The following is a 27,267-nucleotide window of genomic DNA, read 5'->3' on the forward strand; positions in this document are numbered from 1 at the left end:
TGTCTAAGGGCCTGACCAGGAAGGGGTCCACCCCGGAGTAGAGTAGTCAGAGGACGGGTGTGGATTGAAAGGGGGTGCTAGGCAAGTACCCTGAATATAGTGTGCAACCAAGTTTTTGTTCAGAGGCTCAGTATCTACAATTCATCTAGTGGCAAAGTGAAATTAGCAGCCTGGCTACATCTTCTGATAGAAGTCCTCAGAATTGTGAATAGTTCAAGTTCTGGAGTATCCCACTCTTCCCTTCTCCCATATATATTTATAATAAAACAACAAAAATAACCAAAACCCCTAGACTGTTCATTGACTAAGCCGAAAAGTACAGTGTTAAGTTTCTGCAAGCAGTTGCTAACGGTAACCCAGAAGGACCCGAAAAGGTGAAGAATTCAGCATCCCTCAAGGGGCAGTGCTACACTTATATTGTGTGTGAGAAATAACTTGTTATTATGACAATTTTCTGTAGAAAAAAAAAAAGGATTTCTTCATTTTTCCAAGAATTGTGGGAAAAAATTACAACTTCCAAAAACTCACCATGCCTCTTACTAAATACCCTGGGATGTCTACTTTCCAAAAAGGGGTCATTTAAGCCCCGTACACACAAAAGAAATTTGGCTGGGAAATTTCGTCCAACGACCGATCTGCCGATTTTCGGCTTGTTAGTATGGTGCTTCCGACAACCGACTCCGACTTTTCGGCCGAAAAAATCCTGGGGTGCAGGCTATATAATTTTTTTAGACCGTCAACAGACATCCGATTTTCGTCTCGTTAGTACAGATTTCGATGGGGAAAAATCTTATGAGCAAGACTAGGCATGCTCAGAGATGAAAGAACACATAGAAAGCAATCCAACACATGACATCACTTCTGAAATAGAATTCTGTCGTACGGGAAAATTCGTGTGCAGTCTAGAGCACATTCCAACCAACGACACGCACTCTGGACAAAAGAAGGACGACCGGTCAGCGGAAATTCGTTGCGTGTGTACGAGGCTTTAGGGTGTATTTGTACTGTCCTGACATTTCAGGGCCTCAAGAAATTAGATAGGTCGTCGGTACATCAGGTGTGATCAGGTGTGATCAATTTTAAATGATTGGCACCATAACTTGTAGACTCTATAACAGGCATGTCCAACCTGCGGCCCGAGGGCTGCATGCGGCCCGGAACCTCAGGCAATGCGGCCCACTGCCCCCTGGCAATTTTTTTTTTGCTGGGGAGGAAGGAAGTCGCGTCGGGGGCATTGCCACAGCAGCTGCCAACTAACGGTAGGCCGAGGCTGCCTCAGAGGGGAGGGGAGGGGGGGGGAGCCTGTGCAGTGTTTCTGACTCCTACCACCATGACCACTTTAAATCACTGAAGTGTTCATGGTGGTTAGAGTGTCCCTTTATTATCGCTCAGAAGAAGTAAACCTCTGTATACTGTTTCCATTTAATTTGATCATCATCTAGTTGTGTTAAGGTGTGCGGTGGGCGTGGCGGCGCGGGAAGGGCGCAGCGGCATTTTATTACTTATATACCTTAACTATAGTATATATTTTATATGCGGCCCGAGAAAATTTCTCTACACTCAATGTGGCCCAGAGAAGCCAAAAGGTTAGACACCCATGCTCTATAACATTAACACAGACTAAATAATAACCACTAATAGGTTATTTTTACAAAAGATATGTAGTAGTATACATTTTGGCCCAAATATATGAACAAAAACTACTTATTTGCAAAATGTTATAATAGAAACTAAAAAAAAGTGTTTTTTTTTTTTTTTCAAAATGTTCCCTCTTTTTTTTCACTTCTATCGCAAAAAGTAAAAAACCCAGTGTAACACCAAAAGAAAGCTCTGTTTGTGTGAAAAACAATGATTTTGATTGGGTACAGAGGCATGACTGAGTAATTGTCATTCAAAGTGTGAGTGCACTAAAAGCTGAAAATTGGTCTGGGCAGGAAGGGGGTGAAAGTGCCCAGTATTGAAGTAGTTATAAATAAAAATATTTTTTATTACGTTTAATAAGGCGTTCCTGGACAGATTACTGTATAAAAGTCCTTATACATAGGTTTGTGTTTTTTTGTATACGTATCACTTGGGATAATTACAGCCTCAGATTTCCCTATTCCATTATATACTTGTAAAAGCTTTAGACACTATTACAAGCGTCAGGCGTTTTTTTATGCAAAAACACTGCTGGCTTCTAGGAAAGTTAAAAATAAAGTCTTGGGTGCATGAGGCCATAAAGGGGGAATCCTCCCCTCATAAATTTTGAAAATTATAAAATACAACATCAGGCAACTCATTCACAACCTGACAACACATAAACAACCTAATTCCTGTAAAAGACGTCAATAAAAGCCACTAATGATAAACTGACTGTAAGCCCCGGTTCACATCAGTGTGATGACAGACATCGCATGTGATTCGGAGCACACTCCTCTGAATATCACATGCGATGTCTGTGCGATGCGAATTCAGCCGTACAAATTGGATTTTTTTCCAAGATTCGGACACAACCCGAACAGAACCCTTTTTTGGGTCCGCAGCAGAATTGGATCACATGGTGGTTCACACCTATGCGATCCTATTCATGTCTGAACTGACAGTTTGATCTGCGATATGTGAACTGATCTGGGAGTGTCGTTAACTTTGTATTGACACCCCCAGCGATTCTCATGTGGCAATGTGAGCTGCCTGCGACTTGAATGTTATGCGGGAACCCGCAGTGGATTTGGTCCTGTGCATCACCATCCCCGCTGCCTAGTGGGTGCAGGAGCGCAGCAGCGCACGCTTGCCCTCTAGCCCCAGGCGCGCGACCGACGTAGTCCTACGTCGGTTCGCCTAGAAGAAGCTGCCTGCTGCAATAAAACTGCAGCGGGCAGTCCGGAACTGGTTAAATACTGACATTTGCACTTAAAACTTCTACATTTTTTTTTTCTTTTGGAAATGCCAGTAAAAACTTGGCTGTGCCAGTAAATTTTGAGTGGCGTGTCAGTAAATTTTAGTCTGGTAGGTTGGCAACACTGCTATGTACATTAACGGCCATCAGAGCCTTCACTCACCCTTAGCCAGTAATGATGATGAGGGTCATGTTGAAGAGGTGTTGATCCGGCTGTTGGGTCAGGGTAACAGCTTCAGACCCTCTGCCTCCCTTATTTACAGCTATGGGAACACTGGTGATGTGGGTGTCTCATGAAGAGCAGGGAACCCTTAATAATACCTGCAATACCTGCGTATTATTGCATGGTAATTCCTCCTCTTTTGGCTGACACTTCTGATGCCCGCTGAAGAATACGTAATGACGAAACGCATCCGCTGCGAGATCACGTGGCCTCTGTAGCGAGTGACGGTGGACGCGGAATTACCCGGCTTGCATTATCATGAGCAAGTAGCGGTGAGAGACTCTAACTACGCTGTTCACATACCTCATTGACTTAAAGGCTTGTGTTATTTTTTCACTGCGTGAGTGCAATTATTATGGGGATTGGGGTAATAAAGTTTTAAACAATACTATGCTATGTACCTCATTCCTTTATTGGATGATCACCTTTCTATGGATGGATTGATTGATGAATTGCCTAGGTGGATGCAAGGCTGTTTGCTTATGGTTTGCTCTGCGGATGGTATTTAAAGTGCCAGAACGGAATCAAGGCGTTTAGATTGCAGTGATCTGGTGAGTTCCCTATCTGAAGGGGAGAGGATTACACGAGGTGTGGTGAAGGCACTGACTGGATCATCTGTATTTCTAGCAACAGATTAAATTCAGCATCTTTCTGTATATCACCTTTCACATTGTGATTTTACATCCATACCTATGGACTGTTACTTATGGACTTTATTTCTATAAGCTTATTTAGTGCTTATTAGTGCTGCCATTGCTTGGGTGTTTTTTCATTTTCATCTTTTTCTTAGGTTGGCAACACTGCTATGGACATTCACGGCCATCAGAGCCTTCACTCACCCCCAGCCAGTAATGATGATGGGGGTCATGTTGAAGAGGCATTGATCAGGCTGTGGGGTCAGGGTAATAGCTTCAGACCCTCTACTCCATTCCTTACAGTGGTGGGAACACTGGCGATGTTGGTGTCTGATGAGGATCAGGGCATCCTCAATAATACCTGCAATACCTGCGTATTACTGCATTGTAATTCCTCCCATTTTGGCCTGTGTGCGGACACTTCTGGTCTGTGGTCCTCCTCTTCTGCTCTCTGACAAGTCCTAATGGCCACCCAGTCCCCACGGTGATGCGATGCTCAGGGACTTCTGGTCCAGCCTCAACTACCTGCCATAACCGCGGCATAATTTTTCCCCTTAGGCTACCGGCTTTCAGATAAAAGTGATCCCAGCAGCAAATTTGCTTCTATAGGCGGGGTGAGAGGTGCCCCCCACTGCTTCACAGGTGTTTTTGGCCTTACCGTCGGTAAGCCCAGAACCGATAGGATGTGGCCGATGGCTAGGCAGGAAGCCGAGTGAGGGCAAGATAGCCCCCACTCGGCTCTATGCCCTTGAAGGACGGGAGCGACCTCCGACGTCACTTCCGGTTCATGTGCGGAAGTGAACACATACGTAAGTCGCACCCGCATAACTAAACGCTGTTTAAACCACACATGTGAGGTATCGCCATGATCGTTAGAGCGACCTCCTCTGTTACTCTAAACAGGTAACCTATGAAAAATTTTAAAGCATCGCCTATGGAGATTTTCAAGTACCGTAGTTTGGTGCCATTTCACGAGCGTGCGCAATTTTAGGGAATCACATGTTAGGTATCTAATTACTCGGTGCAACCTCATCTTTCACATTATACAAAAAAATTGGGCTAACTTTACTGTTTAGTTTTTCAAAAATTCATTAAATTGTTTTTTTTCTCAAAAAACTGCGTTTGAAAGACTTCTGTGCAAATACCGTGTGACAAAAAAGATTGCAACGATCGCCATTTTATTTTCTAGGGTCTATATATATATACATAATGTTTAGGGGTCCTAAGTAATTTTCTAGCAAAAAATACTGATTTTAACCACTTTAGCCCCGGAGGATTTGGCTGCTCAATGACCAGGCCCTATTTTGCGATTCGGCACTGTGTGACTTTTACGGACAATTGCGCAGTCGTGCGACACTGTACCCAAACAAAATTGATGTCCTTTTTTCCCACAAATAGAGCTTACTTTTGGTAGTATTTGATCACCTGTGCGATTTTTATTTTTTGCACTATAAACAGCGATAATTTTGAAAAAATAACAATATTTTTCACATTTTTTTATATGAAATTCTCATAAAAAAATGTAAAAATCTAATTTTTTTAACATTTTAGGCCAATTTGTTTTCTGCTACATATTTTTGGTAAAAAAAAATCGCAATAAGCATATTTTGATTGGTTTGCTCAAAAGTTATTTCATTTACTAACTACGGGAAAGATTTATGTCATTTTTATTGTTTGTTTTTTTTACTAGTAATGGCGGCGTTCTGTGATTTGTTTTGCTGGAATGCCACAGATCGGACCCCTAACTGACATTTTAGACACTTCTGGGGGTACTAGTGATATTTCTACAGTAATCAGTGCTATATATATGCACTATTACTGTAAAAATGACACTGGCAGGGAAGGGGTTAACATTACTGGTGATCAAGGGGTTAAGTGTGACCCTAGGGGTGTGATTCTAACTGTAGAGGGGCGTGGCTTGTGAAGTAATCACAGAGACATGCGATCCTATATGGCAGGATCACATAGCCTCTGTGATCACTTTAGTGAGAATGACAGACAGCTGTGTTTACATCAGCTGTCTGTCCTTCTCTCACTACTGCGGGAGAACGCGAGTGGCCGGCGCTGGCTCCCCAGGTAACGATCGGGGGCGGGAGCGCACCTCTGGCGGCACAAGCTCGCCCCCTACAGTCTCCTGAGCGAGCGATGTAGGGCTACGTCGCTTTGCCCAGCGCAGTAAATGTGCGGTGGGTGGGGCAGAAGGGGTTAACTTGTAAGCAACAAGTGTCAGAAAAAAGGTTTAGTCTTTAGGAGGTGAAACTGCCCTCCTTTACATACAGAAGTTCCTTCCTTTGATCTAAAAGAACAAAATTAAACATTGTAAAATATTCTTAGCAGTTATCTAGCAGCCTTAACAATGTTGATAAATATTTGCCAGAGGCTTTTTTTTTTAAATTCATTAAAGTGTATTTTTTCCCAAAAAATTGCATTTGAAAGACCACTGCACAAATACAGTGTGACAAAATATTAGACATACAGTGGCTTAATCAGACAGGTTCCACTCAGAACAGGCCTTGCCATGGTCGACCAAAGACGCTGAGTGCACGTGCTCAGCGTCACATCCAGAGGTTTTCTTTGGGAAATAGACGTATGAGTGCTGCCAGCATTAGGGTTGAAGGGGTGGGGGGTTAGCCTGTCAGTGCTCAGACCATACACCGCAAACTTCATCAAATTGGTCTGCATGGCTGTCATCCCAGAAGGAAGCCTCTTCTAAAGATGATGCACAGAAAGCCTGCAAACAGTTTGCTGAAGACAAGCAGACTAAGGACATGGATTACTGGAACCATGTCCTGTGGCCAGATGAGACCAAGATAAACTTATTTGGTTCAGATGGTGTCAAGCTTGTGTGGTGGCAACCAGGTGAGGAGTACAAAGACAAGTGTGTCTTGCCTACAGTCAAGCATGGTGGTGGAAGTGTCATGATCTGGGGCTCCATGAGTGCTGCCAGCACTGGGGAGCTACAGTTCATTGAGGGAACCATGAATGCCAACATGTACTGTGACATACTGAAACAGAGCATGATCCCCTCTTTTCGAAGACTGGGCTGCAGGGCAGTATTCCAACATGATAACGACCTTAAACACACCTCCAAGACGACCACTGCCTTGCTAAAGAAGCTGAGGGTAAAGGTAATGGACTGGCCAAGCATGTCTCCAGACCTAAACCCTATTGAGCATCTGTGGGGCATCCTCAAACGGAAGGTGGAGGAGCGCAAGGTCTCTAACATCCACCAGATCCGTGATGTCATCATGGAGGAGTGGAAGAGGACTCCAGTGGCAACCTGTGAAGCTCTGGTGAACTCCATGCCCAAGAGGGTTAAGGCAATGGTGGAAAATAATGGTGGCCAGACAAAATTATTACACTTTGGACCCAATTTGGACATTTTCCCTTAGGGGTGTACTCACTTTTGTTGCCAGTGGTTTAGACAATAATGGCTGTGTGTTGAGTTTTTTTGAGGGGACAGCAAATTTACACCAGTGCCATCATGTGACCGTGCATTCCCCATCTGCCCGAGAATAGCTGAGCATGTACGGGCTTTCCTGAGCGGCAGCGGTGCATGCTCAGTGCATATGTTGGGCTGGCCACAGCCATTTTTTCACAGGTCCCATTGACTTTCAGCCAGCCCCAGGGAAAGAGGACTTGCCGGTCTACCAGGAAATTTCCTGGTATCCCGGTAGGCAAGTCCGGCCCTGTCTGCAGTAAGGCAGTACAGCTGGCCCTCCTGCTCAGCAGGTGCCCAGGCCCCCCTTTTGAAATGATGGGGCCTGGGCCCAGTACAGGAGGGCTGGATGTACAGCCTTATCAGCGGCCCTGCTAACAATAACCCTTCCTTTAATCTTTACACCAACTCAGGTTGTAACCCCTACTCTATCCCTCCCTGTAAACCTCCCTGTAACCTCAGGCACTGCCAATTCTCTGAAAAGCTATGCATGCTCAGATCACTTTTCAGAGGTATTTGACAGGCAGTGAGGAGGCGCCTGATCTAACTCTATAATTGCTGTACTATCGTCCACCAATCACATGTATTGCATGCGGTTCATGTGCAGTTCTGGTGCTGCCCCATAGAACTGCATTAGTCCCATTCTGTGGCAGCCTTGCAAACCAAAAGCAACATCCTGTTTAAGTTTTGCCGTGAAGCACAGCATCACGACTGTGGCATGTGAATAGCCATGACTGTTCAGGTGGACAGTCAGGGTGTAGTAAAACTCCAGCTCAAACACCTGGTTTTACCGCCATTTATCGTCATGGAAAAATTACTTTTAAAATAACATTGTAACACTTATAAAAGAAACTTGTTTCCATAAAAAGAAATGGTAGGTTACATGTGTGAACGTAAAAGGTCACTTTGTGATGTTTATATCTCATATCTCATTATCTGTACAAAGCTACAATTTCTTCATCCCTTCTGTTCAAGCAATGCCTACATATAGTTAGAAAAATAGCATAGACCTTTAGAAATACATGCTCGCTAACAAACATACCGCTGTTCTAAAATGTAAAGGTCGTGCTCACGCCTTGTAAATTTTACTAGCTATTAGTGTAATAACTGTGGTAATGATGCATAAAAAAATATCAGGGTCTACACTATTTTTAAGGAGTTGTAAAATCTCAAGGTTTTTAAAACTTAATGCATTCTATGCATTTAGGTGAAAAACCTTTTCTGCTTCAGCTGCCTCCCTCAGCCCCCCTTTTTTTACCTGAATTAGATCGTTCTAGTGACGAGCACTAGCCCAGTGGCTCCAGCCGCTGTCTTGGGTCTTTATTGGATCAATTGATAGCAGCAGGAGACATTGGCTCCCGCTGCTGTCAATCAAATCCAGTGACATGGGAGCTGGGGGTGGGGCCAATTCCTGCTGTCTGTGTCAATAGACGCAGCAGTGGGACTCATGAGCGCGTCTGCACCGGTGCCCCCACGGAAAGCGGCTCTCCGTGGGGGCACTCAATGAAGAGGAGGAAGCGACGCCGGGGCACCCCAGAAGAGGAGGATCGGGGCTGCTCTAAACTAAGTGATTGTAAACTAACCTTTGCAATCACTTTAACTAATGTATTTCTGGTTATGGCAAGTGGACAATAGTTTTGGAAAAAGAGGGAAAGGATTCAAACTCATGTTGGAATTTTTTTTTTGCTTTCAGTGTCTTTACTGGAGGGATTCACCCTCTTTATTAACCACTTCCCGTCGCTGCACTGCCTTAATACATCGGCAGTGTGGCTCTCCCAGGCAAAAACACGTTAATAAACGTAATTTGCTTGGGAGGCCACTAGGGGAGCGCTCCCACCCCCAATCGTCGGCGGGGAAGCCAGTCCAGGTGTCAGACGGCTCCGATTGCCATCTGACACCGGCAATCTTCCCCCGCTGACAGAAAAGGACAGACGGCTAATGTAAACACAGCCGTCTGTCATTCTCCCTGAAGTGATCAAAGAGGCTATGTGATACTGCTATATAGAATCGCATGTCTCTGTGATCATCTCACAAGCTCAACCCCCCCAAAGTTATAATCACTCCTCTAGGCTTACATTTAACCCCTCAATCACCAATAGCATTAACCCCTTCCCTGCCAGTGTCATTATTACAGTAACAGTGCATATTTTTAGCACTGATTACTGTAGTAATGTCACTGGTACCCCCAAAGTGTCAAAAATGTCAGTTAGGGGTCTGATCTGTCCACCGAAATGTCGCAGTCCCGCAAAAAAATCGCAGATCGCCGCCATTACTAGTAAAAAAAAAAAACAATAAAAATTACATAAATATTTCCTGTAGTTAGTAAACGCAATAACTTTTGCGCAAACCAATCAAAATACGCTTATTGCGTTTTTTTCTTACCAAAAATATGTAGCAGAAAACAAATTGGCCTAAAATGTTAATGTTAATGTTTTTTTTTGGGGGGAATGTTATATAGCAAAATGTGAAAATATTGTTTTTTTGTTTTTCAAAATTGTCGCTCTTTTTTTGTTTATAGCACAAAAAATAAAAATCGCACAGGTGATCAAATACCACCAAAAGAAAGCTCTATTTGTGGGAAAAAAAGACATCAATTTTGTTTGGGTACAGCATCGCACGACCGCGCAATTGTCCATTAAAGTAACGCAGTGCTGAATCACAAAATAGGGCCTGGTCATTAAGCAGCAAAATCTTCCGGTCCAGAAGTGGTTGGGACAGCAAGTGATTGGAAATACAACATATTACAGTTGTCACCAGAACTGGAGGTGAGGGGATTTTTTGCCATGGGAACACTTGTTCTGGTGACAACTGTCTGTCTGTCTGTTTGGGGAGATTTCTTCTCCCTGTTGTGTCTCCCAACAAAACTCCTAATCCTTTCTTCTAGGCTATCTAAAAGAAATAAAAGATAAAGTTTAAAGGACAACTCGTAACTTAAGTATAACTGTGCCCACCCCCTGAGTGCAGCCCACCTAGTCAAATACTTCTTCCTCCCCCCGTTCCCTATGAGTCCCCACCAGGTTCTGGAAGATAGTAACCTGGTAGAATTAAATCATGCAGCTGAATATTTATGTAGCCCTATGCCAATCCCTGGGGAGAGGTGCCCAGATGTTGGCAGTGGAGGAGCATAAATACTCTCAGACCTGGAGCAGAGGGGCTTCTTTTCTCAGAGGATGAGATCCCAAACTGGAGGGCTTGTGCCTTCCCAGGCAGGCTGCCATATGTTTGTGGGCTCATCAGGGTCCCAGCTAAGCTAGCTGTGGCACCTATTTTGCTGAACATTGCTGGAGCTAACCGAGGGACTTTCTTCTAAGTATCTGGTCTGGTATCACTGAAAAGGGTGTCAGGAAGATATTGGAAGGAGGCATCCAAGGACATTAGTGAGTACTGACTGGGGAGCGAGATCCCTGAGACTGTGCACTGCTGCTATCCCTCATAGTGTGAGAGTCGGCGTTGCTCAAATGGGGACATTGTGCCTAGTGTCCTGGTATAGCTCAATCCACGAACTGCTTGCGTAAGGACTCAAGTTGCTACTAGAATCATTGGAGTATCCCACAGTTACCCTACTCCCATCCAGGTGTAAGTACGGGAAAAGACCCTAGGGACCTTAAACTGCAGCCTTCTGTAGGAGTGAGCACCAGGGCCGGGACAAGTAGTGAGCAGAAGGGGGCTTCCCTGGGTGCAGCGTGTATTGTAATAGGGATCAACCGATTATCGGCAAAGCCGATATATCGAGGGCTGATATGCACTTTCCCCGATATATCAGAATCGGACACCAAGGTGGCCGATATTACAGATATTTCGTAAAGTGCTTGTACCGGAGTGATGCCTGCAGCTACAGGCATCCCCCCGGTACCGGCGTCCATAGCCGACGGTCGGCTGTCTTGTAATGACAACCGATGCGGCTGAAAAGACGCTCGGCTGTCATTACAAGGAGCGGGAGGGGACGTACCCCCTTCCCACCGCCTTCCGCGGCTCGCCTGGTCTCCCGTCCCACGGGGAGACCCGGACAATCAGCCTGCACGGTCGCCGAAGACCCGATCAAAGCCGCATTCGGCTCTGATCGGGTCTGCATGCAAAAACCCAAAAGTAATGTCATGACATCACTTCCGGGTACTGGCGCCAGATTAAAAAAAATGACAGCATTCAAAACAGCCAAACTTGGCGTTTTGAATGCTTTTAATTGCAGAGGAGGGGGTTTGGGGTCTTTTAGACTCCCAGATCCCTCCACAAGAGTACCTGTCAAGTTAAAAAAATTTTTAAAAAAATCTTTTTTTTTTAATGTACAAAAATATTGGCCCATGTCGGCCGATACCAATACACGATGACCAAAATATCAGTATCGGCAATGAAAAAACGATATCGGTAGACAACTATATTGTAGGGATGGGGGCGCCGCAAGTTCTTTCTACTATAGGGCAGACGGGAGTAATGACAGCAGCATCACTACTTCTGTTAGCCCAGAGCTGGAAGCAGCAAGGAGAGGAGGAGAGAGCCAGGATGAGGTGCAGGCTGTGCTCTCTCTTTCCCCCTCCTCCTTTAAAGGATCGCACATAATGAAGAGGGGGCACAATTTCCCATCTTTGCCCTGGGCACTGGTAAATCTTGTCCAGGTACTGGTGAGCACTACACTGTACATGCATCTCAGTCATACAATTGCATGAGCAATACTCAACTGGATGGCCAGAAGCAGCTATGAGTACGACTCACCCATAGGAATGATTGCTGTGATGCTCAAGTGGAGTATGAAGAGGACCTGACAGAGATGTTTTTTGAACAAAGACTGTGGCTCCAGGTGTGGTTGTACATTGAATATGGTGGAGGAAGGTAAATATACAACAATCCGCACTCAGAGGGGGAAAGGGGAAGTAAATTAAAGGACGCGTTGTACGAAAAGTACAGTTGTCCTTTAAAGTAATATAGAACAACTCTAAATGATACATTTCTAGTTAAACATCTCAAACAATCCATTAATTGGTGGTATTTTTGCTATGATATTATTTTTAATTAATAGATGTTACTAGACCTATAATATATACTATTTTAGATCTGTAAAATTGACAGAAGTTCTGGTTTATGCTTTAAAAAAAAAAGATACACAACAAAAGAGGTGTGAAATGAAAAATAAACTAGCATGAAGGTGATGTGTACAAACGTCGACTATAATGAGCTCACCGAGCAAGCTGCAGAGAAGAATGACTGAAAGATTAAGCAAATAGAACCCAGGTGGTAGAGAAGTGGGATGCTAGAAACTATTTGGGTACATCTACTGACACAATACGTTATCATTTCACGCACAGGTGGGAGTTGAGCGTCATATTGATCGCAGTCAAGACCTGTAAAAGGCAATATTTACCCTTCTGCTTTTACAAGGGTATATAGCAGGCTTTTCCACCGTGACCCATCCACCAGAAATTTTCCACAGTTTATTTATGGCTGTATCAAAATTTGTTTTCTTATTTATATCTTTTTAAAGGCAATCCATGAACCAGTAAAGTAAGGTGAGGTGCGCCTTGACCTGATTTACTAAAGAGGTGCCGTTATGTGTGCACATTTTTTACATTTCCATCTAAATAATTATTACCTGCGCTTGGGTACAAAAAAACAAACAATAGCAGCTAGTCCAATTTGTAGGCAACATATAACACAATACATAAAACAGAAGTGCAGTGCTTTCAGTTAAATTAAAAAGTATGGTCATTTTTTTTAATGTTTGAATCCTACTTACCTAGGTGGATGCTGCATCTGTCACCCGTCGGCTCTAAGGCTGAGAACCGAGTGCTCAAACACCACTGATCGCTTGGTTCTCAGCGGTCTCTGAGCAGAGAGCTGGTGACTGTTAGTCAAGTCTGTCTGCTCTGCCCCTACCCCGGGGGGTGGGAGCAGCTGACTGAGTGGCTGAACCGGGTGCCGATCCAGGCATGTGGGTCAATCCCGACCATATGGTCCTGATCTTTCCGAAGCCTGGACCGGCTCTGTGATGTCAGTCAGCACCTGCTGTCTGCTAAAAACAGGTCACAGGAATACAGAATGATCTGCACTCTCCTGTAATCCATAGAAGTACAGCTTTGGCTGTACAGTACTTCTCCTTTAAGCATAAACAGATAAATATAAATGACACAGAAATCCTTCAAGCAAGTCCTTGGAAAGTGTCCAACAAATGTGTAGTTAAAACCACCTAGAGTGCGCTCAAAGATCATGAAGTAGTGCCAAAGAGTATCCTCCACCTTCATAGGCACATATAGCCTCTTACGGCCTGATGCTGACCACCAATGATTAAGCGGTCAAAATTACTCATATACAGTAGCACATAGGTATGGCTGAAGTCTAGGCTCTTGCCCTTGTATATTGCAGGCACACCTCCAGGCTATATGATCATTTCCACAAGACGGGAAGTCACTCTTGACTGGTTACTGGAGAAAAGCCTTTTCCTACCAGAAAGTACAGCAGTGAATGCTTCCGAAGGCAATGTCCAGGATTTCCTGAGCTGTAGTTGCAGGGTTTACAACAGAGCTGCACGATTCTGGATAAAATTAGAATCCTGATTTTTTTGCTTAGAATAAAGATCACGATTTTCTCACGATTCTCGGGGTAACATCATCTTTTACATTATACAAAAAAATTGGGCTAACTTTACGTTTTTATTTTTTTTAAAAATGAATTAAAGTGTATTTTTTCCCAAAAAACTGCATTTGAAAGACTTCTGCGCAAATACCGTGTGACATAAAAGATTGCAAAGATCTCCATTTTATTCTCTAGGGTCTCTGCTAAAATAAATATATATAATGTTTGGAGGTTCTATGTAATTTTCTAGAAAAAAATACTGATTTTAACTTGTAAGCAACAAGTGTCAGAAAAAGGATTTGTTTTTAAGAGGTTAAACTGCCCTAACTTACAGACGGTAGTTCATTCCTTTGATCTAAAAGAACAAAATTATACATTGTAGAACATTGTGTTCATAGTTATCTCACAGCCCTAACAATTTTGATAAACATTTGCCAGGAGGCTATTTTTTGTTATTGTTTGTTGTTTGAAAGTTGTGAGTAAGCAGAGAACAGCTCTGTAAGAGTCTGTAAGAATCGAGGACATGCCGTTTTAAAGCGGTTGTAAACCCTTGGGAAAAAAAAAAAAAAAAACCTGCAAGACAAAGGCATAATGGGCTAGTATGCATCGCATACTAGCCCATTATGTGTAACTTACCTTAGAACGAAGCCCCGACACGGACCCCCGGACATCGCTGTGGGCGCTGCCATGATCCCTCACCGTCTCTTCCGGGTTCGGCGGCTCCGGCGCGGTGATTGGCCGGAAGAGACGGCTCCGGCGCGATGATTGGCCGGAGCCGCGATGACGTCACTCCCGCGAGAGCGGCTGCATGCACTGTAAATATCTCCTAAACCATGCCGGTTTAGGAGATATTATTTGTACCTACAGGTAAGCCTTATTATAGGCTTACCTGTAGGTAAAAGTGTCAAAAAGCGGGATACTACCGCTTTAAGATCATGAGGGGGGGGGGTGAACCGAGATCGCGATTTTTTTATCGATTAATCGTGCAGCTCTAGATTACAATCATCCCAAAACTGGAGCGCAGCTGTGTGCACACAACAACCCAGCCACGGCTAGTACAGCATACACCGCACAATGCAAGCGTCACTACTTTGTGTGGACTGGGACACGTGACTTCCAAATGATTGGCATGCATACTGGTGTCCTTCACCCTACATTTATCTTATAGTAAATCAGGCCAAATCTCTCTTTTGGATGTTTCCTTTGTAATTTGTATAACCAGACAGGATATTAATGAGGTGGGCCTAAAGTGTATTTTTTTTTTTGCCAAATTGGAATAACACCAACTTTATATTTGTTTCATTTTCTGTTCACTAACATAACCTTGGTGTTCTATTGGATAAATGTACTGCATGTGGTCCTTTACACCACATTGTTTGAATGCTTATCATCATCTTCTTTGCTGATCTCTGTGTAAAGTCCAGATATTACACTTAGGTTTGGTTCATATATAGGTTCTGTGCATTTTAAAATCTAATTCAGGCGCAATTTCAGTGTCAAATTTGCACCTGAATCGCATCTGAACTGCTGAAGAGAAGCAGACTTTGCATTGAAACTGGACCCGCATATATGTGAACCCAGCCTTGAGAAGGGCTGCCCAGAAAAAAACATTTTACTCTCATGTGGCCCTATGGACTACCATCTATTAATTAAACAGTTTTCATACGTATACTTTGCCGTCGGGTATATCCTGAGATTTTTTGTCATATAGCCCCATTGAATGACTTCTATATCCTCAATACAGCTGTTGTCCTGAAGACTAATACGAAATGCATTGAAATTTCGCACTGCTCTTATGTGACAGTCACCCCCCCCCCCCCTAAAATAATCACATTTTGTTGCTCTGCAGACTGAAAAGACAGACACTGTTTTTGTTTTATCCAGTAGCATTTACCCAGTGCAAGTTATAACATCCAAGTGAAAGATATAACACCAACACATCAGAAAAAAAAAATTCAAAAACAGAATCACTGAATTGAAAAAAAGGATCATCCCTCCTAAAAATGACTTGTAAACTCAATCAGGTGTAGTGTATCACCTTCTCAATGGCACACAAAGCCATTTGACTTTGAACTGTGATCAGCTGCGGTCATTTTGATTAGCTCAGCATTAGTGATGAGCCAAATACCCCCCCCCCCCCCGGTTCGGTTCACACCAGAACATCTCGAACAGGGGAAATGTTCTAGCGAACATGCAAACTACATTAAAGTCTATGGGGCACGAACATGAAAAACCAAAAGTCCTAATTTTGAAGGCTTAAATGCAAGTTATTTGCCCAAAAAAGAGTATGGGGACGTGAGTACTGGCCTGGGGGACATGAATCAATGCAAAAAATTTTTTTAAAACAATCGTTTTTACAGGAGTAGAGATTTTAATAATGCTTAAAGTGAAACAATAAAAATGAAAAATTCCTTTAAATATTGTGCCTGGGGGGCCCCCTTTATGTGCCTGTAAAGTGGCACATTTGTGCGATGTATGTAGCCTGCTGCAGCAATACTGACATCTCTAAAGGAAAAAATGTCATTTAAACTTGCTCGTGGCTGTAGTGTATTGTCAGCTCCCGGCAATACAGGTAAAAAGATGGAAAAAACGGCGTAAGGTCCCCCGACAGACCATGCCAGGCCCCTCGGGTCTGGTATGGATTTTAAGGGGAACCCCACGCCAAAATTGAAAAAAAAATGGAATGGGGTTTCCCCTAAAATCCCTACCAGACCCTTGTGTGAGCACACAGCTTGGCTGGCCAGGGGTGGGGGCGAGCGAGGAATCATAATAGGCCACATGCCTACAACATGGGGGGGTGGGTGCTTGAGCAGAGCCCCCCCACCCCAAAGCACCTTGCCCCCATGTTGAGGAGGACATGGGTCTCTTCCCAACAACTGTGGTCTGTGATTGTAGGGGTCTGCTGGGGGAGGCTTATCGGAATCTGGAAGCCCCTTTAACAAGGGGGCCCGCAGATCCTGCCCCCCTCCCATGTGAATGGATATCGTACCCCTACCCAATCACAAAGAAAGTGTACAAAAAAAAATAAAGACAAAAGCCAGTCCTTTATTAAAAAAAAAATAGTGTCCCCCAATGATCACTCCGCAACCAAAAAATAGAAAAAAAAAAAAAAGAAGCTCCTACTTCTCAAGACGCCTCCCGCGCTAATGAGCTGTTTGAGTTTGACAGCTCTTTTTTATAGAAATCTAACGTCACAAGCCGCCCCATAATGCACTGCTCAGGTGCAGTGAATAAATTACTGACGTCATGTAATTTATTCACTGTACCTGAGAAGTGCATTATGGGGCGGCTTGTGATGTCAGATCCCTATAAAAGTGCTGTCAAACTCAAACAGCTCATTAGCGCGGAAGGTGTAATGAGAAGTAGGAGCTTATTTTTTTTTTCATTTTTTTTTTGGTTGCGATGTGATCATCAGGGACACTATTTATTTATTTTTATTTTTTTTAATAAAGGACTTGTCCAAAACTGGCTTTTGTCTTTATTTTTTTTGTACACTTTTTTGGTGAATTTGTAGGGGTACAATGTACCTAATATCCATTCACATGGGGGGGTGGGATCTGGGGGGCCCCCTAGTTAAAGGGAGCTTCCAGATTCCAATAAGCCTCCCCCTGCAGACTCCTACAACCACAGCCCATGGTTGTCAGGAAGAGATCCCTGTCCCCATCAACATGGGGGCAAGGTGCTTTGGGGTGGGGGGCAGAGCCCCCCCTGCCCCAAAACACCCACCCCCAATGTTGAGGGCATGTGGCCTGGTATGGTTCAGGAGGGGGACGCCCCCACCCCCATCCTGGCAAGCCAGGCTGTGTGCTCAGATAAGGGTCTGGTATGGATTTTAGGGGGAACCCCACACCAATTTTTTTTTACTTTGGCAAGTTTTTTCAGCAATACTGACATGATATATATATATATATATATATATATATATATATATATATATATATATATACGCACTTCAGTTTATATCAGTTTATGTCAGTATTGCTGAAAAAACTTGCCAAAGTAAAAAAAAAATTGGTGTATAACTTTGCGGTATATACTGCACAATCTGATCTCAACATACTGTAAAAAGCAAAAATCTCTCTCCCTGCAGGCAATGTATTATTAACTATACTACACTATCTGTTAAACTCACTACACTCTCCCTGAGGGAATTCCACTTATAAATCACCCCCGAGCCAAGGGATTCAAACCCACAACCTCTCAATTGCAAGCCTGGTATTCTACCACCTATACCACTGTCAAACCTGCTTAGGCTGAACACACTCTCCCTACCTAACTACCTAACTTATATCTCTAGAAGTTCTATCTCCCTTCCACACACCCAGGTATCGTGAGAGTGGTAAGTGCTTCTGTATATACATTTGCTATTTAACCTTTATAAGTAGAGTTGAGCGGACACCTGGATGTCCGTAATCGGCGGGTTTGGCCGAACTTGAAAAAAAAGTCCGGGTCCGTGTCCCGGACTTTTTCCGAACTTTACCCGGACACCGAACCCCATTGAAGTCAATGGGGACCCGAACTTTCAGGCACTAAAATGGCTCTAAAACACCAATGGAAAGGGCTAGAGTGCTGCAAATGGCAGCAAAATGTAGTTAAGAGCATGGCAAGTGCTCTTAAAAAAAATTTCCCCTTTAAATTTATTTTTTAATAGCAGATTAGAACAGCAATCTGTAGTGAAATATAGCTGAACGCTGCACACAACAGACTGATAAAAATAGATTTTTTTCTCCCTCCTCCTCCTCCTCAGTAGGCTCAAGTGAGGGCAAAAAGATTGTTCACTGCACCACCCCCCACACAGCAAAATCAATGTAGACTGTCCCTGCCTAATCTCCAGCCTGTCCCTAATATGCTTAATAAGATCGTTCACTGCACCACCCCCCACACAGCAAAATCGATGTAGAAGACTGACCCTGCCTAATCTCCAGCCTCGCCCTAAAATGCTCTAATAACTTTCCCTGCCTGCACTCCGACCTGTCCCTGTATTCTTTTCGGACACAATTTTTCACAGAATCACTGTCTGTCCCTAATCAGCAGCCAGCACGTATGATGTGTGCTCTGTCCCTAAACTACAGCAGAATGACTGGGGCTCTCGAACTTATAAAGACATGGTCATATGCTTCAGATGGCCAATCACAGCTACTAATACATTAGTAGGCATGGCTGTGATGGCGCACACCAGTTAAACGCTTGTTGATTGGCTGTTGAAAGCCCGCCATTAAAAGCGCGCCATCACATACAAAACAGGAAATAAAATGACCGAACACGGATTTTAAACCCAAACATACAGTAAAGTTTTCGGGTCCGTGTTCGGGTAACAAAAATCCAATTATTCGGTACGAACACGAATAATACAGTCCGTGTTCGCTCAACACTATTTATAAGTGCTTATGCTTGCAAATAGTATTTGTCAAGTAGATGTATTATTGTGTCTCTTGACGACCGCCTTAAGGGTAAAGAGGCATGGTGATGGTATCAAGGAGTCAGAACCGGAGTATTTATGGGTGTGCAACTTTATGCTGTAGTTGAAAGGTTTTTGACCGTGCTATTTTAGTGTCAGTTCTCCTGTGCAAAACATAGTTACACTCTCAAAAATACATAGGTCTGCTCACATATATTTTTTTTTGCTTACAAATGCATAAAGAGGAAGTGCTTTTTTTTTTTAAATTAAAACTAGCTTTAAATTGCTAGTGAAAATAAATTCACAATAAGAAAGAGAAAATAAAAAGCGTACAGCTCATAAGAGGTTGAGAATTCAGGGAGTATTAAAAGTAAAGATATAATAATGAATGAAATATGGAAATCCTTGCCCAGTGTGCATAATACTTTAATATTAAATGCCCTCAACCCACTTACAAATGTGCCCCATGCTAGTACATCCATGACGGGGGGTTTTGTAACCCCTTCATTAATTTTAGACGGCTGTGCGCATTTCCCTCTTTAGCTGAGAATACCAGAAGCTGTTTAAGATATTAGGTCTTTTTATCTTACTTTAAGTAGAATAGATTTGACAAATATGGTTTTCGGTTGAACAGCTCCAAGAGAATTTATAACAAACAGGAAATTTTTGTAAAGCAGGGCAGCATCTCTTAATCTTAATAGAAAAAAAAAAAGAGGGGAAGTTGGCATTTTTTTTTTGTAGAGATGTCCCGTCATTGACTTGGGGAGGGACACCCATGTTACGATATGCTTTTGTTATTAGAGTTAAATTTTGTTTTAAGACAAGTTGCCTGGAAATTAATTGGTTTAGATAGCAGAGCTCATGGTTTTAAAACAGGTTTGTATAATGGGAAATTATATATATATATACACAGTATATGTGTTTATACATTTACAGTATTTTTATTACATGTTATAATTTGTCTAGTTTTTGATTTGTCTGAGTGTTGAGAGGTTTCCAACAACTATTGGTAAGTTTATGGAATGTGTTTGGCACATGTGTTGGGCGCTCCCAGGAATCAATGCGCCTGCACCGGCCCCGCTCATCACTTCAGGTGCATGCGCCGTCATACCTTGCTAAACAGCTTCTGGGCATGCCCAGAAGATGTGCAGGGATGACACTGCAGCCCCGGAAGTGACGGCGGGGCCGGCACAGTGCATCGTGGGACCGAAGAGGACGGAAGAGGATGCAGAAGAGGATTGCGCTGGCTTCAAGCTGCCCACACCTGAGATGGCAGCGCTGGAGAAGACATTTTCAAGGTAAATATTTCTTCTTGCAGGTAGGTGCAACCCGGGACAGTTCAGAGGCTATCCATTGTGGAATGCACTAGCCCTGACTGTCCCGGGGGTATTTTTATGTATTTTTTTTTCTTAGGTGGAACTCTAGTACATATAATATTGCCATGTTTGTAATTTATATTTAATATTAGAAGTTAAATAGATGTTAAAGTAGAATTTAGTATATTCTTATCACCCATTATTTTATATGTGGAGTTTTAGATGAAGTTTTCTAGTTTGTCTAAATTCTATCAAATTTGTCTCCATGTTCTACCCCTGACAGTGCACTTCATTGTACATATATCACCGTAGAATACATATTGGTCAATTTGAACTCCCTATTCAACGTGTTTTAGACTTGCTGGAGGGAAAAGCAAATGTTTAAACATTTGACAGAAAGATTGTAATCTTAAAGTGTCCATTTCTTGTGGATACTAGTATGCTTGTGCTATTACTGGTTTACACATTTTTTTTTGTTTGGTTTGCACCTGTGAAGGGAAAAAAGTGAATGGGGCTGATGAAGCATATTGGAACAAACCGAGGTAGGAAAAGTTAATTATATATAAAAAAAAAAAAAAAATTATATGTTTGGAATTATTGTGACAATCAGCCCATTTGTTAATATTGAAACTAAGAAAAGAGGAACTTGGCATTGAACAGAAAAATTGCCTGTTACAAAGCAGAGGAAATGGTTTATTTGTGCACATGGTTTTTAAATTGTGTTTCAGCTGTTATACATGAGTTCTAAAATCTGTGTATATACTCCCCACTATTGGAGGCATGAAGTGTTTAAATTGTGTTGCTAACCTATACTATTGTAAAGTTGACACAAATAATACAGTTGATGAAATATTGATGACAAACATATAAAGGGGGATTTGTCATATAACTATAGAGGAAAATATATGGAAGAATGTTTTCTGTATGAATGGAATGGCCAATGAATGAAGGAATAAGAAGGTGTTTTATTGTGTCAAAGAAAACAAGAATCAAGGCAGAATAATAATGCAACAGATTGATTAAAATCTTACTGTTCAAAAGGGTGTACTCATTTATACTGAGCACTGTATAAATGACATCTTCTGTTGTAGGCTTCATTCATCAAATTACTTTTAATTGTAAATGTTCTTTTTGGGTTTTAGCCATTTATTAACCATTAGGTAACTCTAATTTCTTTTGGACTGCATAATTAAAAATGCTTTGTATTAGATACAGAATTCTAGAACCTTCAATAAAAAGGACAAATCAATAAAATTTGCACTTTTAATATATAAACTACCTCCAAATTCCAGATGGTAGAAGGAATTCTGGTTACAATAATGTTAACGTCAACCTGACTCTGTTAGTTACATGCTCATTATGACTAAATCAGACCAGTTTAACCACATTGCAACACCTCACCCCATCCAGTTGGGTATGGCAACTATAGGGCCCATGGAAAGTGACTGTCAATGTACGTGTGGCTGCACAAGCTCTATCCATCCTAGCTTTTAGGTTTTCAGAAGAGTGGGGACAGGTAAGTGCAAGACTTTTAGTACAATTTTCCTTTAGATAGGTACTGCCTCCTTGCCCATGGGACAGTGTCTCTACAAAGCCCACACACTCTTTTACTCTCATTGCCCATGCCTGTCACTCCTTTCTCCATGCAGCCAGTTCTGAAATCATCAGTGTCATCAACATAGGATGGAGGTCAGGTCACTTCCTTTTTCATGTGACAGGCTTAGTGGTCGGCTGTTAGGCCCGGGCACTATCACAGGAAAGCAGATCACCTGTTCCCCCACTCCTGGAAGCATTCAGTAGTGTTGCAATGGAGGATGGAGCAGTGAGGGAGTACAGGCGAGGTAAGGATAAGGGTCGGGAAGCTTTGCAGGGATATTGTCCCTTTGCATTTTGCATTTGGTTTATCTAGGTGACAGAGTGTCCAGAGGCAGACTAGCAACTTTCCACCCAGGGGGCAAGTCCAAACCAGAGGCCCATGATGCAGCAACTCGGCCCCCTTCCCACTTTCCCTCACCCCCCCTCCACTCTCCCAATCCTCCTCCTGACCCCCATTCCAAGCTGAAGCCCTGCTCCAGATACTCTCTACTTACCGGCTAAATATGGGATCCCAACCTGGCCAGCAAGGGGAGGTTGGGAGGAGGTGGGACAGCTAACCGGGGCAAAAGAGTCTCCAGTGGGGAATGGAACTGGCCTCTGCTCAGACACAGTTTACACCATGCTGTGTCCTTGTCTTCAACTCGCACTCAGTAGGTCAGCCACAGGGACTTTTTACTTCTGTTCACCAGGAATCCTTTAGGCATGTCTGTGGCAGAAGTGGTGCAGCCTTTTTACGGGGCATCAGAGCAGCCCAGGGTGCAATTGCCCCCCTGACCCAGTCCTCCCCTTAGTGTGCCTCTAAGCGCAATACAAGTGCATAGCTCCCAACTGTTCTTGATTTTGAGGGACTGTCCCTGATTTGGAACAAAGTCCCTCTGTCCCTCTGTCCCTCTTTCCTCCTCATTTGTCCTTCATTTTGATCTAATCTATACAATTGAACAGTGCTAACCCTTTCATCCAAATTCTAAACTGATTCATTTGTAAATTTCAAAAGCCAGTATAAAGATAGTTTTTTTGTATAATTCTCCTTTAAGGGGCGTGGCAGAGGGTGTGTCCTATACCTACATACTTTTGCTACTAGATGTCCCTGTAGGGGAGGTATGCAAGCGAACACTGAAATCACATATCGTTGTATAAATTGACTGGTTGGGCATAATAGCATATCCTTTGGCAGATAAAACAGCTCCCATACATATATTACAGTTGTGTTTTCAGCTGTTTGCCTGGAAATTCAGTGTAGTCAGGTGCTGGGTGACAGCAATATAGAGAAGGAAACATCCCCTTTTTTTCTTTATTCTTCTCTTCCTCTACTAAGATACTGTTATGCTGAGAAATTTTCCTATGGTTAGCAGGGAAAAAGCTAAAGTCAAGCAAGCCTTTAGAATTCTATGCAGAGCACTGAGAATCCTGGCGTTGTCCTTTGAGACGGCAGCCATATAATGGGACGAATGGACTCCTTGAACTACAACTCCCAATAGGTATGGTATAGGAGGAAGAGTGGAAAGATGATTTTTTACTAAACTGTCCAGAAAATCTCTTCCTAATAGCACAGTGGGAATTAGAGAGACATCACCTATGTCTGGATATTTGTCTGTCAGCGGGAGACTATACCACTGGAGAGCTGAGCCTGAAACCTGGAATGAGGACACCAGAGGACAGTGCAGCACCACTCACATCACAGCACCTGTACCACAGGGAGACTATAGTATCCACTCACCCTCTGCTTCCCACCGCTAATCACAGAGGCTTTCGGGGGCACCTCTTGTACAGTGAGTGGTCACCGCAGAATCACCAGGACTGGTGTAAGGACTGGTAAAAGGGCTATTTACCTATTGCTGATACTGTGAACAGGGACTGGGCCACCCAAACACGTAAAAAAAAAAAAAACAACATTTGTGGTTGCATATGATTGGCAGAGTTCCTGCTCATTTACTAACCTCTGGAGCAACTGCACTTTGCAAAGTGCACAGTCTTTTTCCCTTTAGTAAATCAACCCCCAAAGCTACCCAATTCATATCACACCCATATTGAACTCTATACCGCGCTTATTCCAAATATATACACTAAATCTATACCTATAGTGAATGCAGGTTAACTGAAACTGTCGTTGAGTGCAAAAATGCCCTTAAAGGGCCTCGGAAATAGCCGGCAAAAGAACATGCCTCTTCCATGATAATTATTCTGCTAGCCCCCTTTTTTCCCCTGCCAGCTCAGCTGCCATCCTCCTTTTCTATGGGTCAATACATACTTAGTCAGTCTAGGATTGGCATCACCACCCTAAATGTGCTCAGCCAGTCAGTTAGTCTCAGTCAGTCAGTTGGCAGGTGACACGTCCCCCCCCAATGGTCTGCCTCCTTACCTCCTCCTTCCTCCTGTCCGAGTCGGGGAGTGCTGGATGGCTGAGCCGCTGTCCTTCTCCTCCAGCCATGTCTCTTCAGCCTCTTCCTGGCCACTGGCCTGTAAGATAGCTTCTCCTTTTGGCCAATCAGGAAAGGGGTCTCACAACACTCTTCCTGATTGGCTGGGAGGAGAGTCAGTGTGACAATAGCGAATATTCATTTGCTATTGTCACACAACTGGGTGGGCTCAGGGCGCAGTGCTCTGTGCCCCGAGCCCACCCTTTTTTTAAGCCTATTAGAGCCTCTGGCTCTAATCACGTGCTTCAAAAAAAAAAAAAAAATCTCCATCTGAATCCATGCATCCAGCATCCCGCGTGTAGTTTAGGGGGGCGGCAATGGACGGGCCGCCCCTGTAAGTATTACTTTCAGTGATTTCCTATGATATTGCATGTTTGTACACTAAACCTGATGTGTCAGAGGGGTTGAGGTTCTTGAGAAGGTTGAGACAAAGAACAGAGGACCATCATATCCAGAGGCTCCTATGGGAGTAGCACTACATCACCTTTAAAAGGTACCATTACTCTATGTATCATCATACATACAGTAGCACTTCACAGTGAGTAGAAAAAAAATAAACCTGCTGAAAGGAACTGCAGCAACATTTATAGTAGTTACTGTAACCTAGATACGGTAGCTACATACTTTTTAAAAATACATGAATTTGTTGATTACGGCCACTATTTCCCAGATATGTCCTGTGGCTATCACTGCCATAAAAGCGGATGCTTTTCTTCCTCAAATACAGCAAATCAAAAAGTTCTAAATATAATTTCGAGAGCAGCGGGGTTTGTGTCACTGTGAACGTCTTCAAGAGTCGGTATGTCACACATATTATTCTCCTAAACAATGCTGCAACTGAAATTACATGACAGAAATGGTATTTATTGCATAGGTGGAAAAATAAAGTTTTAGTTTACATCTTTTTTTTTTATTGCCTCATAAAACACACTGTTGCTAATGAGCAAACACATTGCCTCCCACTAACACAGAACAATATTCCTTGTTAGCCAGCAGACACCAAAACCACCACGCTCACTCCATGTGGGAATCGGCAGGGGTCTCTCATTGATTCTGTGTCAGAGAAGAGATGAAGAAGGAGAGAGAAGTGGCTGAGATAAAATTTAGTGCACAAGGGGCTGTTTCTACAATGAGGTAAGGCCTCCAAGCACAGCATGGCAGGTTTTCACCTTACCTCCTGCCTTTCAGCTGTCTCTTAGCTCTTTCAAAAGTAGCAGGAAATAGTGTGACAACAAGAAGCAAAGCTTAGCATTTTCCGTGGACACTGATGTCAGGATTGCAAGGATCATTAAAATTTGAATTTCAGGAAAACAGCTAAAATAAATATGAGTGTGCTGTTTTACCTGGAAACAGATTTGTGTTTTGCCAAGCAAGTTCTGAGATTTTCTCAGCCAGCCTAATGATTTGACTTTTCTCTAATGCAGTTATCTAATATAAGCTGATCACCTTCCTGCCCCCAGTCTGTGATTGGACAGGGCAGGAGAAGCAGAAGACAGATGAGGTCATCTTTCTCCATCTTCTTCTGTCAGTAAGTTCTTTGTCAGCCTATGAGCACTGTGCACACTTTTGGAAAAAAAAGGCACATTTTAATTACTCCCTCTTCCGACAGCCCCCTTAAGCTGCAGAGGCAGCCGGACTGGGTTGTACACATGCCACATGCTATTAAAAATGATTCCCCCTGTCGCATTCGGCATGTGAAAGGTAATACCCCTTCGTAGGTACACTTCTGCTGGCCAGTAGGGATGAGCTCCGAGTTTGACTCAAACGTAAGTTCGACTCGAACATTGGCTGTTTGCTCATTCATCTAATGGCGAATAAATGGGCTTCTTCGTGGGAACTTCGAGTTCCTGCATTATTATGAACTCTGACCTCTAATTCCAATAAATCACCTGCTGGCCAGGAAATTCTTATTTTTACCTAAACACTAGACCCCTGACCTAACACCTTCATATATATTTTTTTGTTTTTACCTAAACAACCTGAGGCATCAAACTTGCTCCAAAACGTTTTCCTGGGACGGAGGCTACACCTACTAATCTAGGTATCAGGGATCGACCCTTCTTCCGGCCAGGAAATTCTAACCCCACAGCCATGCCATTGCAAGCCAGGTATTCTACCATCTACGCCACTGTTAAGCCTGCTTAAACTGAACACACTCTCCCTAAGTTTTATCTCATCCACTGTGTGCAGGGTGAGATAGGAGCTAGTTAGTTAGTTAGGCAGGGAAAGTGTGTTCAACCTAAGCGTGCTTGACAGTGGCGTAGCTAGTAGAACACCAGCCTTGCTAATTGCGAGGTTGTGGGTTTATAGGCACTTCAGTTTATATCAGTTTATTTCAGTATTGCGCCAAAAATTTAAAAACAAAATCCGTACCAGACCCTTATCCGAGCACACAGCCTGGCTGGCCAGGAAGGGGGTGGGGGCGAGCGCCCCACCCCCTCCTGAACCATACCAGGCCACATGTCCTCAACATGGGGGGGTAGGTGCTCTGCCCCCCCACCCCAAAGCACCTTTCCCCCATGTTGATGGGGACAGGGGTCGCTTCCCGACAACCATGGGCTGTGGTTGTAGGGGTCTGCGGGGGGAGGCTTACCAGAACTAGTGTCCCCATTTGAAGATTTCCACTCTGTTACTGTTCTGATATCAACCAAAAATTTGAGATTTTCACTTTTCGATGACAATAGTCAACAGGACAAATAGAGAAGGTGAATGTCCCTAAAGGGGAAACAGACAGCGATAAAATATTGCAAGGGTTTTAATCCCTCCCCATGGTATCTAAAATTTTAAAGAAAAGTTTTGCCTTT

This window comes from Pelophylax lessonae, assembly GCF_965119305.1.
Source record: "Pelophylax lessonae genome assembly, chromosome: 13".
Taxonomy (NCBI): Eukaryota; Metazoa; Chordata; class Amphibia; order Anura; family Ranidae; genus Pelophylax; species Pelophylax lessonae.